Raw genomic sequence first — 18,336 nt, 5'->3', positions numbered from 1 at the left:
CACCTCTTTGATCTGTGATTTGCATTTCAGCGCCCACGGGCTAAAAATTATTTGGATGAGATTTTTTTTTTTTTTTTTTTTTTTTCTCACTATCTCGTTGCCTTCTTTTCTGCATCTTCTCGCTAACCCATTCGCCGTACCTGGGGCTTGTAAACTCATCCCTCTTCCTCACCTCCCTCCCTTTCTCCCCGCTTCCCCAGCTCCCTTCTTCCCTCCGTCCCTGGCGCTCAGGATCTCCTTTTAATATTGGCTGTGCCCCAGAACGAAACAAACAAATTAGCTGGTGGGGGGGACAGAGTGAACGGCATTCTGGGCGCAACACCTGGATGTGATCCTCGGGGTGAAGCTACCAGCCCTAAACAAAGCTTTTCGCTGTTGAAAGCAAGATTAAAAACATGCTAAAATGGTAATAATGGGCCAAATGCCTGAGATGTTCTGCGACTGAGTCAATTTTCTCGCACTTTTAAATTCGCCGTGCACACTCACCAGCCACTTTATTAGGCATTTTCAATTGCTTGTTGACACAAATAGAAAATTAGCCAATCATATAACAGAAACTAAGAAAGTTTATTGATCTAAAAGGAATTTAAGTGACTTTGAACATGGTGGTTGGTGCCAGATAAGATGGTACAAACATCTCAGGAAGGACATTTTGAATAAGCCGTGTGGACAGACCTTTTGTTTATTTTGGATGTTAGAGGTCAGAGGTGATTGAGCAAGTTGCTGGAAAGGTCAGAGCAGTTCAAATAACCACTTGTTACAAAGAAGGCATGCAGAAAGTCCTCTGCACGCAAAATACATTGAACCTTGGGACAGGTCACATGCCAACCAAAATCGGACTATAACAGATTGGACTCTGAAGATTCACGAGTTCAGCTGCAGTTTTCAAATGGAAGGGGCAAACAACATGAAAACTTACAGTTAGTTCTTTGTACAGTTAGTTCTGCGTGGTGCCGTAATGTGGTTGGGGATTGTTTGTACTCATTCATACCAACTGAGCATCAATGATACACCACATACTATGTGAGTGTTGTTGTTGACCATGTCCATCTGTTTTCAAAAGAGTGGCAAGAACGAACACAGAAGTTCAGAGGGCAATCCTCAACGTTTTTGAGCCCTACTAACTTGATAGACTCGTGCATACGGTTCTCACTGAACATTTGTCAGTTGCACATTTGTCAGTTGCATATTTGTGATTTGAATCTCTTCTGCCACATACCAAAGGTCCCATATTAGATCGAGGTCTGGAGGTCACTCAAGTAAAGTGAACTCTATGTCACATTCGAGAAACCAGCTAGAGATGTTTTGAGCTGTATGGTGCATTATCCAGTTGGAACTAGCAACCAGAAGATGGATTCACTGTGGTTACAAAAAAAGATGCATGCGACCGGTGACAATATTCTTATGATATGGCAATGCTCAGCTAGTACGAAGCCTTACAAGAAAATATCCCACACACCAAATGTAAAGTAGCTTTTACTGATGATTTTGTAAATGTGTGAACAGGAACTGCTTTCAGATTCTGCAGAAGGCAGAGAATGATGATTGATGGTAAGATATAGTTTAAGTAGGTGAGATACTGTGTCCGACACTCCAGCACAACAGATGACGATAACATATCTAAACATAGAATGCCACAAAATCCACACAAAAAAAAGAAGTGACTGATAACACAACCAGGAAGTAACGTTCAAACAGGAAGTAAGGCTTACCTGGCAGAAGACTCAGAACTGGATTGACTGGAGTACTCGAAGCATAAACAGTGAGAGAGAGGAACGAGTCAATTTACAGTGGATTGTTTCACTAGTAAAACTGTTCAGCGAGAGTAACTCTACAATGTGGAAACTTGAAGTGATCAAGCATTGGAGAGCAGGAAGTCTGGGAGCAAGGTACACTCAGCACTCCAATGACCAGGTTTCACCGTGGAACAGTGAATGATGAGACGATGAGGCCAGTATTTGTGATGGTCAGGAGGCAGGAAACCATCATGACATAAACATCAGACCTCTTTCATGATTTAATTTTAATTGAAAGTTTTAGATTAAAAAAAATGGACCCGTTATTATATGTTATTATTTATTAGACTCACATAATCATATTTTTCTTACAATAAATTTTCCTGTCCCTATCGGGACCAATTTTATTTGATTTTGTGCTGTTGCGACAACTATAAGGGAACTTTCAAAAGAAAAGGAAAAAAAAAAAAAAAAAAAAAACCTGAATACGTCCTAACCTGTTCTTTGTGGAAAATCTCAACATTAAGAGGAAACCGTCTTGGCTTCAAATGTAAACTGCATTGTCATCCCACAATAACATCCTGGGCTTCAAACGAAAAAGCCTTCAGCAGAATATTCACGTGCTTGTAGGCGAGCAACATTACCGGCACCCCTAAACCAGACATCCGCCACAGCAGGCCTGTTTCCGGCTTACTGTGTATTGATGTTTTAAAACAATTTTATTTTTGTTATCATATCAAAGAGAAGACGCGTGGCTATCAAACGCGGGAGGTGTGCACTCTCAGCCGAGGGGCCCCCTCAGCCAGCCAAGCCGCATTCCTTATTCTATTTTATCTCTCTTGGTTTTTCTTTCTTTTCCTTTTTTTTTTGACTAATGTCAGTAACAGCTACCGGTAATAAAATGCTTGTTAGAGTTTGCGCTGTTGCCTCGCAGCGTCGGCTTTGATACATTGTCGGGCCATTTGCCAGTGTTTCCTGATTACCTCGCCACCGACTGCATGTTTATTGATTGGGAGTTAATAAAGCAAGGGCCCGCCGCTTATTTCGTCTTTGCTTCCTCTGCGAGAGGTGAGGCTTCCTTTGATGTGGTGGCGATGCATTGTCAGGCAACATAAATGCGTGTGTTATAATGTCAGCTTTGCTCCGAGGCCCTTTTGTTGTTTTTTTTTTTTGCATTGCGGTTGAAGTGAAGGAGCAGAGACGCATTGTGATGGCTTTTATCGTCATTGTTTGGAATAAATTCAAGGTTTAAGAAGAAACAAACGGTGCCAATTACCTATATTACAACCAGGCATTCTGGGTGACCTGATGTAATACTGACATCTAATGCTTCAACATATCTTTGCATCTGAATTTAGTGTCTTTGTTGGTCTTATTGTTTGTTTGTTTTTTCTTTTTTTTCAATGAAAAAGTACAAATCTGAAAAATATCGTGTACATTTATATTTGGGTCACTTAAAACCTCATACTATTTTATTATAACTATAACTACAAGTCTTTCCGTAGACATTAGTTGTCAGGTCTTACCAGAATTAGGCTTCAGTCTGATCTTTGACTAGACCATTCCAACACATGAATATGCTTTGATCAAACCACTCAATCGTAGCACAGGCTGTAAATGAAGGGGCCTTCCCAGTCTCAGTTTTTTGGCAGTCTCTATAAATATCAGTTCATCTACACTGAAAAAATGTTTTCCCCAGTAGTTTTCTCAACAACTCCATCATCCTAACTTTGGAATATAGAGCCACATTTGGCAGCTTTGCCAAATGTGCGACTTGAGTTTCACACCAAGTGGCAGCATTAGAACAGGATGTTGCAGCTCTGGTTTTGACCAGACTCTGAGTTCAGCGAGTTTTGAGACTGAGACGAGACTGGTTTCAGGTACCCTGATAATAATGCCCTGTATAGAAAGTAAATGTATCGTCTTTGGAACATTAATCTGTTGGTTGCTATATCTCCAATCCCCACCCCACGCTTCCCATACTGTCCATCCCCATGATAGCCACTTTGCTGAATAAATCTCTTACCAGCTGATTATCCTTTGTCTCTGTTCTCCCCAGCTTTTCCCACTAATATTTATTTTTCTTCCCAGGAAGGATGATTTTCCTTCTTCGGCCATCTTGTACCCCCTCCCCTTCTGTGCTGTCGGCCATGTCAAATCAAAACCAACAACTTTAAAATTCAGTTGGCGTTACCCCCTACAAACAGCCAAGGCCTCCTTGTTGTCTATTCATGTATTCAGGTGTACACTGTATCATGGCGGACACGCTTTTCTGAGCGCGATGGAGCCCCCTACATGGTATTTCTATCGAAATGTGATGTATTCATTCATAGTCACTAGTAAACTCTGTTTGTTTGCAGATAAGCTGGATGTTTACCGGGACAGGGAAGCAGACGGGCACATGCAGATCGGATTTCTTATCGGAACAAGTGGTGGCCCCGCACCTGCTGGCCGTGTAACCCCTGCCGGGTCCCTTGTGGAATGTAAGAAATGGAACACGGCAAGGCGGTTTCCCCGTTTTCCCATCCCACACCCTTCTCTTTCTGTTTATCATCATGCGAGCCTGTATTTATGAGCACTCTGCGAAGGCAAACATGATATAAACACAGCCTAAGAAATTCCCCCCCATCCCTCCCTTCTTTCCGTCTTCCTCTCTCCATTTTCGGCTGTATCTACATCCTTGCTTAGTGTCACATTCGGGGGGTCAAAGCAAAGTGCTATAGCCTCAGGCTAGCTCACAGGCTTGTGTATCATTGTGTTTGCTGATCACTTTCATTGCCTATCATAAACCGCCAGCTCTGCATCCTTGTTTATTCTTTTTCATGGTAAAAAAGAAAACTCTCAGTGGGGCTCGTACAGAAGGCTGGGTGTGGAAATAAAATGTAAACACCAAGTACTATTATGGGTTGATTTGCTTCCTTGACAACCACTTTCCTGTTGTGACAAAAAAAAAAAAGAGATCCTCATGCCGAAACGCATTTTGAACGTCTAAATATTTCTGTTTACAGCAATGCCGTCGTGTCAATTAAACCCAATAAATTATTCAAACATTTATCTTCCCTCTCCAGCCCGCCTGGGGAATTTTTAATCAAGCCCTCTTATTTGCTTTAAATTAGCACCGTCGAGCATGTATTTGTGTAAAATCCCTGATATCATTAAAGATTTATCAGTTGAAAATCTGTTTCGGGATGAGCTCACTGTTAATTGGCCGGGAGACGTGCAGCGGCTTCGCACTCATCTGCAACAAGTGCAATCGTGCTTAGGAGATAAACAACGTGTTTGGAGTCGAATTAGATGTCGGGTTTTTATGTGAACGCCGCAACAAGCTGACATCAGCGTTCGTGCCTCAGGCCACACTTATATTTCACGCACAGTATTTCAAAATGCATTGAAGTTGTAGCTATTCATTAATGTAATAGGAAATCTATAGATTTATATTGGAGCGTATTGCTCATGATGTTGTTCTTGCTGTTCTTCACACGTCCACTAGTTGGCAAAAGAGGTACTAGCGTGAAGACGACTTCTGTCAAATCAGTCGATAATCGTCCTGGCGCATTTTCCTTATGTGGAAAAGTGGGATTTTCCACATTCTGTGACGGGCATACATCCATAAGCAGTAAAAAGACACCTGTGTCTGGAAGATCCATTAACTAGTTAATCAAGCATGAAGACAAAGGAACACTCCAAGCAAATCAGAGAAAAAAGTTATTGAAAAGTATAAATCAGGGGATGGATACAAAAAAACAAAATCTAAGGCACAGATCACCTCCTGGAGTTCAGCTACATCCATCCATCAAGAAATGGAAGGAATATGGAACATGTGTAAATCTGTCCAGATCACAAATGGAGTGTCCATGCAGGCGGACTGGTGAGGGCCTCTGCATACAACTGTTACCCGGGTTCTTCACCAGTCAAAGCTTTATGGAAGAGAGGATATGAAGATGTCACTGTTAAAGAAAACTCATCTCAGTGATGTGCACCTCACCGGCTAAGCTTGTAAAGGTAGAAGGTAAAATGAATTCAGCAAAAAATGGGGAAAACCTGCAGGACAATTTGTTTCCATCTGCAACGGAACTACAGTTCCGGAGAACGTTTGTTTTCCAGAAAGACGACAACATGAAACATCCAGCTTAAGTTCTGCAAACATGGTGGATGTTCTGGAGTGGCCCAGTCAAAGCTGAGATTGTGATCCTGCAGCAAATTTGTACCAAAACTTGTAAAGGAACAGCTTAGCAAAGAAAAAACAGAGTGGTGTTCAGATGTGTAAACCTGACTGAGACCTATCCACGCATGCTGTACTAAATATTGAGCAGAAAGGGGTGAGCATTTATGCCAGGGGTGTCAGACTCCAGTCCTCAAGGTCCGGTGTCCTGCAACTTTTAGTTGTGCCTCTGCTGCACCACACCTGAATAGAATAATTGTAACTGATCTACACAAGGAGGAGGTAATTAAGCCATTTCATTCCAGTGTTTTGGACCTGTGGCTCATCTAAAAACTGCCGGGCACCGGCCCTTGAGGACTGGAGTTTGACAACTGTAATTTATGCAAACACTTATTTTATGTTAAATATTTATATTTTTATTTGTCCTTGTTTTGTAGAAAACAGTTTTCACTTTGACATTAAAGTTTTATTTGTGTAAAATAAAAAAAAAAATCCAAATTAAGTTGATCCTGTTTAATTTGTAAAAGCAAGGTGAGTCCTTTTTATATGCACTGTAAGTGACATTTAAAGTAAAGCTGTGCTGTTTGGCACACTCGACCAGACAGCACCCACATTTTCACCTAAGTCAGATCTGTAAGAAGTTAGACTCAAATCAAAGTTCAGATCTGTGATCCTGACCTAACCCCGGTCACTTTCTCCAGCACACCATCTCTCTATCCTTTTTCCCTTCTTTTTTTTCTGTAAAGCTAAATATCCCCCAGCAACAGATGGGTTAAAAAAAAAAAAAAAAGCCGACTGAAGAGCCAGTTCCATTGTCCCGCTTTATTTTTGTAGAGCAGAATTTCAGGGCACATCTAACGCGTTTTGAAGCCATATCACAGATGACATGTTTTGTGAATATTCGCTTTTGTAATGGAAATGGCCCCGGCTCTGTCAATAAGCACAAAAGCGGATGCAACGCAGGGGTGGAAAGCCTGAAACTTTTGCCGGTGCCGAGTTTTGACTGCTGTGAAGGATTGTAATGTTAACCACTTGTGATAGGGGGGGTCGGAGGGGTGGTGGGTGATGGGGAAGGAGGGTTGTTTTAGGGCTCCACTGGCTTGGCACAACCACGCTCACACATGATTTACAAATAGACTCACCCGCTCACACACATCTTGCGGGTTCTCACGTTTGTGCTTCACTACTCTCCTTCACAGCTCAACCTGCCCCCCCACCCTTTCCCCTCCCCAACCATACACACCACTCGCACGCCGCGCTTCCTTACCTCCCAAAAGAACCTGCAGCACAGCTGTCTGCACCGCTTCTCCTCCTCTGCTCCTCTAACCACGGCCAGGTGTTTGCCCACAGCCACGCGGCTCTTCATCTCCAGGCCGCCAGACCGACGCTGATGTAATTGCTCTCTCTGTTGATCCATGAAAACAGGGGGTTTGGGGGTGGTGGGTGCGGAAGAAGTCGGGGAAAATAGAGAAAGACGCTTAAACTTATGGAGTCAAAAATTGAGAAGCGGGGAAAAGGGGTTTTTCGGTTTGGAACGTGTGTGCCCAGAGGTTTGGGTGACTTGTATGAAATCGTGCATGTGACTTTTTTTTAACGGTGGGCGGAGTTCTCTGTGTTTACGAGAAGGTCAGGGACAGGTCGGGTGAGAAGTGTGGCCTTGTGCAAGTGAGCACGCTTCCCGATTTGCTTGAAGTTATCTACAGAGAAAAGCATCCTGATAGTGTGCTCTTGCTTTTAGTAGTCGATGTAAATTAATGCATTCATGATATTTATATATTTAAATATATTTATAAGGGTTTAAACCCACAGGGGGGGGAGAGGTGGCTTGCCTTTTCTTAATGACATGCAAATGGGCTCTAATGTTATGTTGCATCTCAGGCCCAAATCACTGAGTTCTGTTGGTGTTTTGGGAATTATTAACTCACAGGTGTGTCTAAAGGCAGGTTGACATATCACCAGCTGAACCACAAATACTCTATAAATGGAGAACTTAAAATGAAAAGAAACCCCCCTCCCCCTCTAATTTCCAGTTTTTTAATAAGCGTTTCTATCTGATTAACCCAAGGAATATGGCAACACAGCCACTTCTGCACATCATTTAAATTTTCCTCAGCGAAGCTACTAATTCATCAAGCGTATCCCATTTCATCACGGAACAAACAACAACAGTAATGAGCAGAGAGTGCTACACTTAGCTGAGGATCCCCTGGAGTTTCGAATCAAGTGTTAGATTAGATTAATGTTTCCTCCCTATGTGGCTAACCTGTGGCACGGCGGTGAGATGATACCGTATCAAATTAGGGAGTTAGAGGGAAAACGCGTCCCGCTGTTAAAAGATCTAATTATTGCAAACACAATAAACAGCTTGATTGTTTTTAGCATCTGCCGCTTACACACATCGTGGAGCTTTATGGAGCCAGTAAAAATGTTCTACTAAATAACACGAGGTACTATTTCACACTAATTGAATACTTTATTGGATTTTTTTTTATTTAAATAGCTAATTAATACTACCTTAAATGCTATGTTTTGCATATTTATGCACATCACTTTTGGATAAATGTGGAATTTGAAATAATAAATGGCATTTTTTTAAAATTTCAATGGGACCAAAAAAACTAGCACATTTGTGAGTAATTACTAATCAAACCCAAACATTTTTAATATGTTGTTAAAAGGCATTATGTTTCATTTCCACATTATAGTAACTTCCTCCGTCAATGCATCTAGCTAAAACAATAGCACTTTTCTAGAGACATGGGCATACAAATCAAGGTATGCTAAGGTGTTGTATGTATTATTAGCTCTAATTAACATCTTTATTAATCGATTAATTAGCTGTAATTATCTACAGATTACAGCAACCAGACGCAGGCCTGATTGCTTCCAGACTAATAGAATCAATAAGTGATTTTCTTAATTAGCGCCTATCTGATGGCTGGATGTAGGCTACAAATTCTAAAAGAGCAACATGTCATGCCACGATCAAAACAAAATCAGATAATCAAAAAGTGGTTGACATCTATCAGTCTGAAAAGGTTTCCAAAGCTAAGTGGAACATTAGCGAAGCTTCCAATGAATGGCTGGTTAAAGATACTTCAAGAGTGCATAGATGACTTACTCACGAGGTCACAGAAAGGTTCCAGAAAAAATATCTAAGGCACTGAGATATTTTTTTGCTGACCTTAGTTTAGGTCAGTGTTCTTTGTTCAGCCATAAGAAAGGGACTGAGCAAAAATGGTATCCGAGGGAGAATTCTAAGGTACACACCACATCTGATCAAATAGAACATGAAAATGTTTACCAAGATGTTTGGCAGACTTATGTTTGCCAAGCAAGCAAGCATCTTAATGATCCCCAAAACACTTCCATGGAAATATTCCATGGACTGACACAACACGAGTGAAACTTTCTGGAAGTTGTGCATCAGACATAAAATTTACATAGCATTTCACATCATACCACAAGCCAAACATGGTGGTGGTAGTATAAGGATCTGGGGCTTGATAGCTTGGTGTATGTATATAATTGGTGTTTGAATGCAGCTCCCTAGCAGAAAATCCCGAATGATAATTTCCAGCTTCACCCTAATCTTAAACTCATTAGGGTTATGCAACAGGATAACGCTCCACAACACATCAACAAGTGCACTCCAGAATAGCTCAAAAAAAGAATAGGTTTTGGAATGGCCTTGTCAAAGTCTGAAATTAAATCCAGTTGAGAAGTTGTGGCATAACCTTGAACAAACCCACAACATGTGGCTTAAATAAAACAATAATACAAAGAGTAGTAATTTCTTGATAGTTATCTCAAGTGCCTAATTGTGGTTGTTGCCGCAATGGGCGGTGGAAGCCATTATTGGGTTTAGGGGGTAATAACTTTTTTTATAGTGTACGAGGTGGTACATGTGTGCATTGAAGATTTACTCTTTAAAGCTCTGAAATTTGTCTGTTTACAAGCCATTTCAATTTTCGCCATGCCAATATTTAATTCCAGCGGCTTTGACTTAGATTCTAATGGAGTAAGTTTGTTCAGTTTTACCACTGACAACATCTCTGCTTTACTTTTTCCACACAATTTCAGTTAACTTTGTTTGATCAGAGACTTGCAGATGGGGGTGCCACTCTCAAAAAGTTGGCACACTTCTTAACTCTTCGTTCCCACAAAGCCCCGGACCAAATCTTTGCCGATTGGCAGCAGGAAAAATATTTATCCAGATACAAATTGATTTTTTTAATTTGCGCACTCGCTCTTGATGTGAGTCTGCAACTTGAGCCCGGCTCTTTTTGTATGTCTAACTTTAATTAATTGTCACCGCCATCGTCGCCGTCCAGCTGATTGGTTTGTTCTTCGTTCACGGCACCCTCTTCTCCAAATCTCATCCTCTTCAGCAACACTGACATTTGGAGAATTCTTGATTAACATAATTAGTCAACTTTGATGGGAGATTTACAAAATCCCCTTTTTCTCCTGTCCTGACTTGTCTCCATCTACACCATGCAATTTTCACATTAATGCTTTGAGTCCCTGGATTAGCGTTGACATTTATAGGAGCATATTTAAGTACAAGATGCATAGAAATTGTGACTGCTTTGATTATGTTTACTGTGTGGGATTTCTCTCAAATGTTTTCTATATATTCATAGAGACCTATCCTGGGATATTTTCATTGTTTGTGTCAGAAAACTGGGAATACTGTTTTTTCCCCTATCCTATAGGCATCAGAATTTCACCGTCATATTGATGTGCTGTGTCATTTTTGTCATCAAATCATTCATCTAATTTTTACAGATGAATGTTGCTTTGTCTTATAATTCTCTGCCAAAGTGTCTTTGAACTTTTCCATAATTTGTCACATACCACAAATGTCAGTTACTGAGATTCAATGCCATAGATCAATGAAAAGTGCTGGCCTTAAAAGTCGCCTATTTAGTGATTTACCACTTGTTGGTAAATGAAGATGTTTTGTGAACTCCTCAGATCAATTTTGGAGAACATTAGCGTCAAGGAAACCAAGACACAAAAAACACTTTGGGGTCTTTTGAACTAGATAATGTGCTATGCCATGTAACATATTATGAAAGAGCGGCAAGAAGAACAGTTGTAAGAAAGCCAAATTTCAGTCTTCCAAAAGACATGGTGGATTCGGGTCCAGTCAGATGAGAGCTAAACTTGAAGTGTTGCCTGGCAAAAAAACAGCACTGTTCTAAAACAACAACAACACAAAAAGATTTTGAGGCCAGAAAACTGATCATCTTCCCACAGTTGAAAAGAAGATAGATGGAACTAAATAAAGCCCTTTTTTTGAGACAAAGATGTACAGATTAACCTAAAAGTTCAACCGTAAACCCGCAGACAGAGATGTAACAGGAAGGTCCAGATTAAAGTATTCATGTTATAAACTGAAACAGTCAATGTACAAACCTCATTCCAAACAAGAATGTGTGGCAAGACTTGAAAATCAGTGTTCATAAAGGTCCTGCATTCAATCTGATTGGTCTTGGCCCAAAGAAACATGTAGGGAAAAAAAATGAATGTAAAACGTAAAATTTTCCTCCCACCTCACAATGTTTACAACTTTGTGTTGGTCTATCACATACAATCCTACTAAAATAATGGACGTTTGTGGAGGAGGTCACAAAATGTAAAAGGAGTTGCGGCAGGGGGAAATCAAGCAGTATTGATAGTTTTTGTAAAGCACTGCAGCTGTTGAAGAGTTTAGTTTAGCTCCGTGACGCAGTGGCATTTTCAATATTTACCAAGCATGACTCAGACATACTAACAGGAACAAACTGCATAAAACCATTCTTGGATCTCATCATGTCTTCTGCAAGAAAGAAAAGCGATATATCAACACCCTGGTATTGTCCACTAGCTTCTATTCTGAGAAGGTCGGAGTAAGATGATGCCGAGGCTCACCTTTAGCCAGGGTTTGTCTTTAATTATTGTCAGGAAGGAACACACAGCCCAGCTCATCAACTGGATAAATATTTGACCGCCATTCCATAAATTGGCATGCGGGGAGATAGGGCTGGGTGTTATTTAAATGACGCATTCTGCACAAGCCAGACTTCTTGCAATGCGAATCGGCTCTCTGCAGGTGACTGCAGCCAGTCTCTGCATGGGGTAAATTAAAACTCACATTTCTGCTCCGAAAGGAAGAGAGTTCATACTCTTCCTGAATTTGTCTTATTTAATTATAACCTATGTCAAAGCATCATTTTGGAAGCTTAGACAGACCAACCAATTATGTGCGAAGGACTATGAGCCAGAGAGAGAGGTGGGGGTTCCTTTTACAAACATAAGAGCGTTTTTGTGTTTTCTTGGTTTAACATCTGCACATTTGGGTGCATCTACTTGGTGGGGAGAAAGGCAGCGAGTAAAACTTTGAACGAGGGGGGAGTTTTGCTAACAGGACTCAGGGGTTTGTGCCGGTGGCATTTGAGGAAGCTCAAAGTAGGACAAACAGGGTACGAGACATCAAGCCTTAACAAATAAGAATCCCACTGTGATTTTAGCCAGTGTTGCTTTAGTTGGGGGCTTATGGTTTATGCAAATGGAATATCTGTAAAGGATCAAAGAAATCCAAACACAATTTCCCTTTAGACAACATAGGCAAGGAAGGACGATGAGGACAAATGTTTTCTAGGAGAAAGAAATGCTGAAAATGATATGTGAAAGCTGCAAAATGGATATTTATTAGACTCTATGAATGTCAGCTGGTGAAATCGGGACACTCCATCAGTTGTCCAAGTTTTGATGACTGTCTAGATGCCATGTACTTGAGCCCAGCAAAAGTACCTCTGACATTTCAATGTAATACTGATTTTTATTTTACTGGGGTCATATGTAACTTACCAACACGTGATTGCAACATAACTCATCTTCAGACAGACTCTCAGACAGTTGTGGATCACCTGGAGCTTCTTCAGAGTTACCATGACCTGTCTCAGATACTTCTCTGATTAATGCTCTCTTTGCTTGGCCTGTCGGCTCAGGTAGAAGGCCGTGTTTTGTTTGCACTTGTACCATATTTGCGTTTTGGTGCTGAAGATTCGGAGAACTTGCGAAAAAGAACGACATTCTTTATGCGAATGTCGCGATGTCTAGAATGCAAAATCCCAATGGGAGTATTAATGTCCATCACATCGGGTCTGTTTCCACCTATTATCAACAACACCATCAAATGCCATAGGGATTGCCCTGAATTATGGTGGGTTTTAGTGATCATTGATAAAGAGAAATTTGTTTCAGCTGCACGTCAGCTTTCATCTTGTATTCCTATGACAGAGGCCTTTTCCACTCCTCTCCAGGCTTGCCGTTCGGGCCGCACATGTGGGGTTTCAAATCGCCTCGCCCAGGTTTACCGTGATAAGCTGCAGACTTTTGTTTTTCCTGTCACTTTTAATCTCCAATCACCTGCTGTTCTCCTTCTTTTGCCAATGAATACATATTTATGAGGTCTGGTGTTTTTTTGCGCGCACATTTGCTACTGATTTATGTGCCCTTTTCTCACTCCCTATTTAAACTCCAGATGTAGTTTTACAAGCACAAAGTCATGCACTCTTTGCTCCTGGAGCTCTTGCTCCTTGGGGACCAGGGTGTTTATTTCTATTAAAACACTAATAAGCTGCAGGAGCATGGTCTCTTCCTTATCACAATGGGATTTATCCTTAATGAGCGTGCAAATTTGTCCGAATGGCACTAGCGTTAGCCAGAACTGGTGTATTACAATTGCCAAACCCATAGTCTTCTTTCTTTGACAGCTGGACCAGTAAAAGGTTGAAAATGTTTTGATCAGACGGACTCAAACAATCCTCTGCTTGAGGGGAAAAAGGAGAAAGCTTACCATAATGCTATTAATCATGCAAGGGCGTCAAGGTTCAGCTGGTGTCATGGTCAGCTTCAAAAAGCTCGACTTATTAAGTTCTCCTCGTTCTGCACAGAGTTGGCTGTAAAATCTTTGAAGATTTGATCAGGTACAGGTGTCGATTCTCGCTGCTCCAAGCACACCTCAGACTGTTTCGCCTGGCCATTAAAAACGACAGAAAGGCCGACGTGGGTCAACTTATGCATTTTTTTTTTTCTTTTTCTGTTTTAGCCTTTTTTTTTCTTTTTTTTTTAAGCGTTGCATACTGCTGAGGAATAAGCTCATTAGGCCTAATTACAGATGTTGAATCGTGAAGCCATTTATCTTTTCAGCTCAGTTTCAGCAAAAGTTGGAATCAGTAACAAATTATTCTGAGGAAGCCATTCTTAGGAAGAAAAGACTCTGATTTTAAGATGCACAAGTCATTCAGTTAGGCCAGATATTAATATTTCTTAAGCCAGCAAATAGTTATGCAACTTTTAATTATAATCTGCTAACTAAAGCTTGCATTGTTTCATTTATAAAAACAGTTTCTGCAGGTTCCTGCTGAAACTTACAGATCACTTCCTATTTTGACTCATAAAGGAGTCACACCTGTGCAATCTCCCGCTAATGTTGGTTAGTCAAAAATGTTTTCTAACAACCTGAAGGATATTTATCACTCTGGTAACTGCAACTCCAAAACGTAAATTTGTAGCAAAAGAATGCTATAATTTGGATTTATTTGACATGCAGTAAATATTTGTACTGTCTTCTAGCTCTCTGATTGAGTTCCTGCTGCATAAAATAAACCTGACAGTGTTTCTAGGCAGAGTTAATATATGGGTTTCTCCTTGCGTCGTAAAGCTTGAGGTTAAATTCTGGGACGCAGAAAAGAGATGGAGTTTGAGAACCTTTTTTATTCACAACTCTTTCTGTAATTTGAAATGAACAAAATAAGAATCCTCATGTAAATGACTATAACATATACAGTACAGACCAAAAGTTTGGACACACCTTTCTAATTCAATGGGTTTTCTTTATTTTCATGACTATTTATAAGGCAAGAAATCCCACTTATTAACCAGACAGGGCACACCTATGAAGTGAAAACCATTTCAGGTGACTACCTCTTGAAGCTCATTGAGAAAATGCAGAGTGTGTGCAAAGCAGTAATCACAGCAAAAGGTTGCTACTTTGAAGAAACTAGAATATAAGGGGTATTTTCAGTTGTTTTACACTTTTTTGTTTAGTGCATATTTCCATATGTGATTCATAGTTTTGATGCCTTCAGTGTGAATCTACAATGTCAATAGTCATGAAAATAAAGGAAACTCATTGAATTAAAAGGTGTGTCCAAACTTTTGGTCTGTACTGTGTTCACAAGCATGCAGGCTTTACTTGTTTTAACCATCACAACCGACGAGGGTCTTCGGGCATATGTGGGAAATCAGAATTTCTCAAACAGAAGTTTTTATGTTTTTGTTGTTTAGATGTTACTGAGGGGCAAAAAAATATATATAAGTAAAGTAGTTTGATTATATAAGTAACTTGAGAGTTGAAAGAAAAAAAATCTGGAAAAAAAGAACAGAGTTTTAGTTTTACTTCAAATAAAAAAAACTTTTTGAAAATCACTAACGTTCAGTTCTTTCTCTCTCTTGAAGAAGAAGCCTATAACTTCCATAGATACTTAGGTTAATTAGAGCCAATTGTCATCAGCATAGTATTTAAAGTGAGTGCCATATTTTCTGATAATGTAGCCTAAAGGAAGCACACATGAAAAAACCCTGAACTGGACCTATGTCAAACCCTGAGGAACACCATAACATACAGATTTAGAGTCGTTATTAACATTTAAAAAGTGGAAGACATCACAGACATGAGTTAAGTTAGCAATGTAAACTTCTGACTTTTCTTTGTTGGAGTGGATTCAGGTTAATTGGTAGAGATAGGCGTACTCAAAGTTTGAATGCTGTTTAAATTCCTGACTCCTGATATTTTTGTCTTTTCTATTAAGATTATATATTTAAAAGGTATTCGTGTCAGCCTGGCATGATCTCTGTTGATGCCAGCTATAAGAATAATTTCATTTAAATTAGCTACAGAGTTTTCAGTCTTGGAACAACAATTGCTCTGTCAGGAAAACAAAGTTCTTTGCTTCAGTGTTACATTTTTACTTTTAGAGCGATCACAGGACAGAACAAAATGCTACACGTTTCTTTTATTTTTCTTTGTCTGCATCTAAAACTTTATGACACGGCCCCAGTCTGGTTAAATCCACTCAAGCGTACACTCCTTTGACCAAACCTACCTCTTTGAAGAGATTAAGCAGAATTGTTGCAATAGAGATGTAAAGTTTGGCAACAGATCTTCACCGTTTAAAAAAAGAGGATTAGAATGCCCACCTTGTTATCTGAAACTTTCCTCTTTTGCTCTCTTTCGATTCATATATTATTTACTTGAAGCGATCAGCCGCTTTGCTCTGCCCTCTTTGTAGTCAGTAGGTTACTGTTAGTGCAGAGTCTCTGCTGATTGTCATCATAGCCATTGAACCCTATTGGTAACAGCATAAGTGAGATTTAAGCCTCGGTAACATGAGTGTGGAGGTGATTGATGTGAAATATGCCCTCCCTCATTGACTGGATGAACTCCATTTTCTGCTCCTAATGCAGAAATCACTCCGGGTCCCGAGCATAATGTTTATGATGAATCTGTGTCAATGTTGAACTCGGCAAACCCCACGTAATCCATCTTGCAGATATACCTACCCATAGCCCACCCTACCTTGCCAGCCCACAGCCGCCCCATCCTCTCAGCCGTCACAATGGGGGAAAGTAAGGAATGCGCTCTCGCTCACTTCCTCCCTCTCTCGCTCTCTACGTCTGTTACTGTTGAATCCATTACAGGCCTGATGTGTAATCACGGAGGACCTCTGTGCCCCCTCACACTGTAATTACCTGGATACAGATACTCCCTCACTCCATCCCCAAGAGCGGCTCGAAACTCCATTAACCAGCATGCAGTGCTTTCGGTTGCTCTGTCCGGGTGTCTATGTGGAAATTTGAAGTACGGAGGAAGAAGAAGGTTGAAAAATGCATTTAAGTGATTGTATTTTGACCTCTGCGATGACCATTTCTGAGGGAATAAATCATGATCTGAGCAAAAATCTCCACTGCAAGCCACCCACCCTCTCACCCTCCAATATGGAAATCTTTTCAAGTACAGTACACGCAACATGACTGCACCGTGAAATCAACCCCTGTTGTCAGTCTTTGTATCCTACACAGTGACACCGCTGTTGCTGCTGACAAACATTATCTTGTGTGTGATCATGTGCGCAGTGTTGCCCTCCCCTACCTCCCTCCCTCTCTTTCGAAATAAGTCAAAGTGGAGCTGGCTGTGTAGACACAGTAGGGTTGTCACACTGTGTCAAGTGTGCGGGTGTCAGCGTTGCATCTGTCGCAGTCACATCTCAGAAGGCACGAGGAAGCGTCTCTCTGTTGACTTCATCTGTTTGTTTGGCAGCCTGCCTGATTGCTGGAGTGTGTAGTGGCGAAGAGGAGCTCCGGCTCAGTCGGCAAAAACGCCGACAAGCCTAATCCCTGCTTTGCTGGGAGAACAGGGGAGTCTGCTCCCAAACAAACAACGCAACAGGCAAGCTCCCGTGACTTCCCCGCACCATCCTACAAAGAGGCATGCTGGATCTTTGGGGCTTTTCTGGAATACATTTTGCAAATCTGAAAACATGCAATATTTTGTCACAGGCTTGATATTGGGAGATTATTCACTTAACTCGCATCAAGCTATTGCAGTAACTAACTGATAATGACTCTTACATTAGTGCAATGGAATTTTAACCCATTCTACTCTCAAGAGTTGTTTTAGTTTTAGCACTATTGGAGGATTTTTAGGTATGAACAGCCTAGTTACAGTCTTGCCACAACACCTAAATCCATAATTTGACTAGGCTACTCCAAGACCTTAAAATCCTTTAGGTTTTTTGCGCCATTGACCTGCTTCATGAAAAAAGTACGTTTTGGTTTCAGCAGAATTTCTTATTCTATCAAGTCAAGTAATTCAGGCCCCAATATAAGAAAGTAGATGGGCTGATGCTTATCTCCAATAATAACTGTGTGAGAGATGGAGTGCACTGAGGATAGAGCACCAGCCCGTCACAGGACAACACATAGATACACAGGACTAGCAAGCATGCATGCACACACAATTTTGAGTTAACCCAATCGTCATGTCTTTGCACTGTGGGAGAAAGCTGGAAAGAACTCATGCATGCACAGGTACAACCCAAAAACCTTCATATAGAAAGACCTCCAGATGGGGATTGACACCCGGGACTTTCTTACTCCCCAAAAATCCTTAAGGTTTAAGAAATTTCAAGGTAGATTAAAAATGATTAATCAGTTAGTTTCATTTCACTTTCTTACTTAAGTGTTTCCCTTTGGAGGGGTTTTAAAGTAATCTTTTATTTTGTTGTTTTTTTTAACCAGCAACATCACTACTGAAGAAAGGTTTTTCACAGCAGGCAGTTTGGCACCTCAGTGCAGCAAACACTCAGGTGTCTCTGATGTCTA

This window comes from Xiphophorus hellerii, chromosome 17 (assembly GCF_003331165.1).
Source record: "Xiphophorus hellerii strain 12219 chromosome 17, Xiphophorus_hellerii-4.1, whole genome shotgun sequence".
Classification (NCBI taxonomy): domain Eukaryota; kingdom Metazoa; phylum Chordata; class Actinopteri; order Cyprinodontiformes; family Poeciliidae; genus Xiphophorus; species Xiphophorus hellerii.
Note: the sequence above shows the minus strand (reverse complement) of the source record.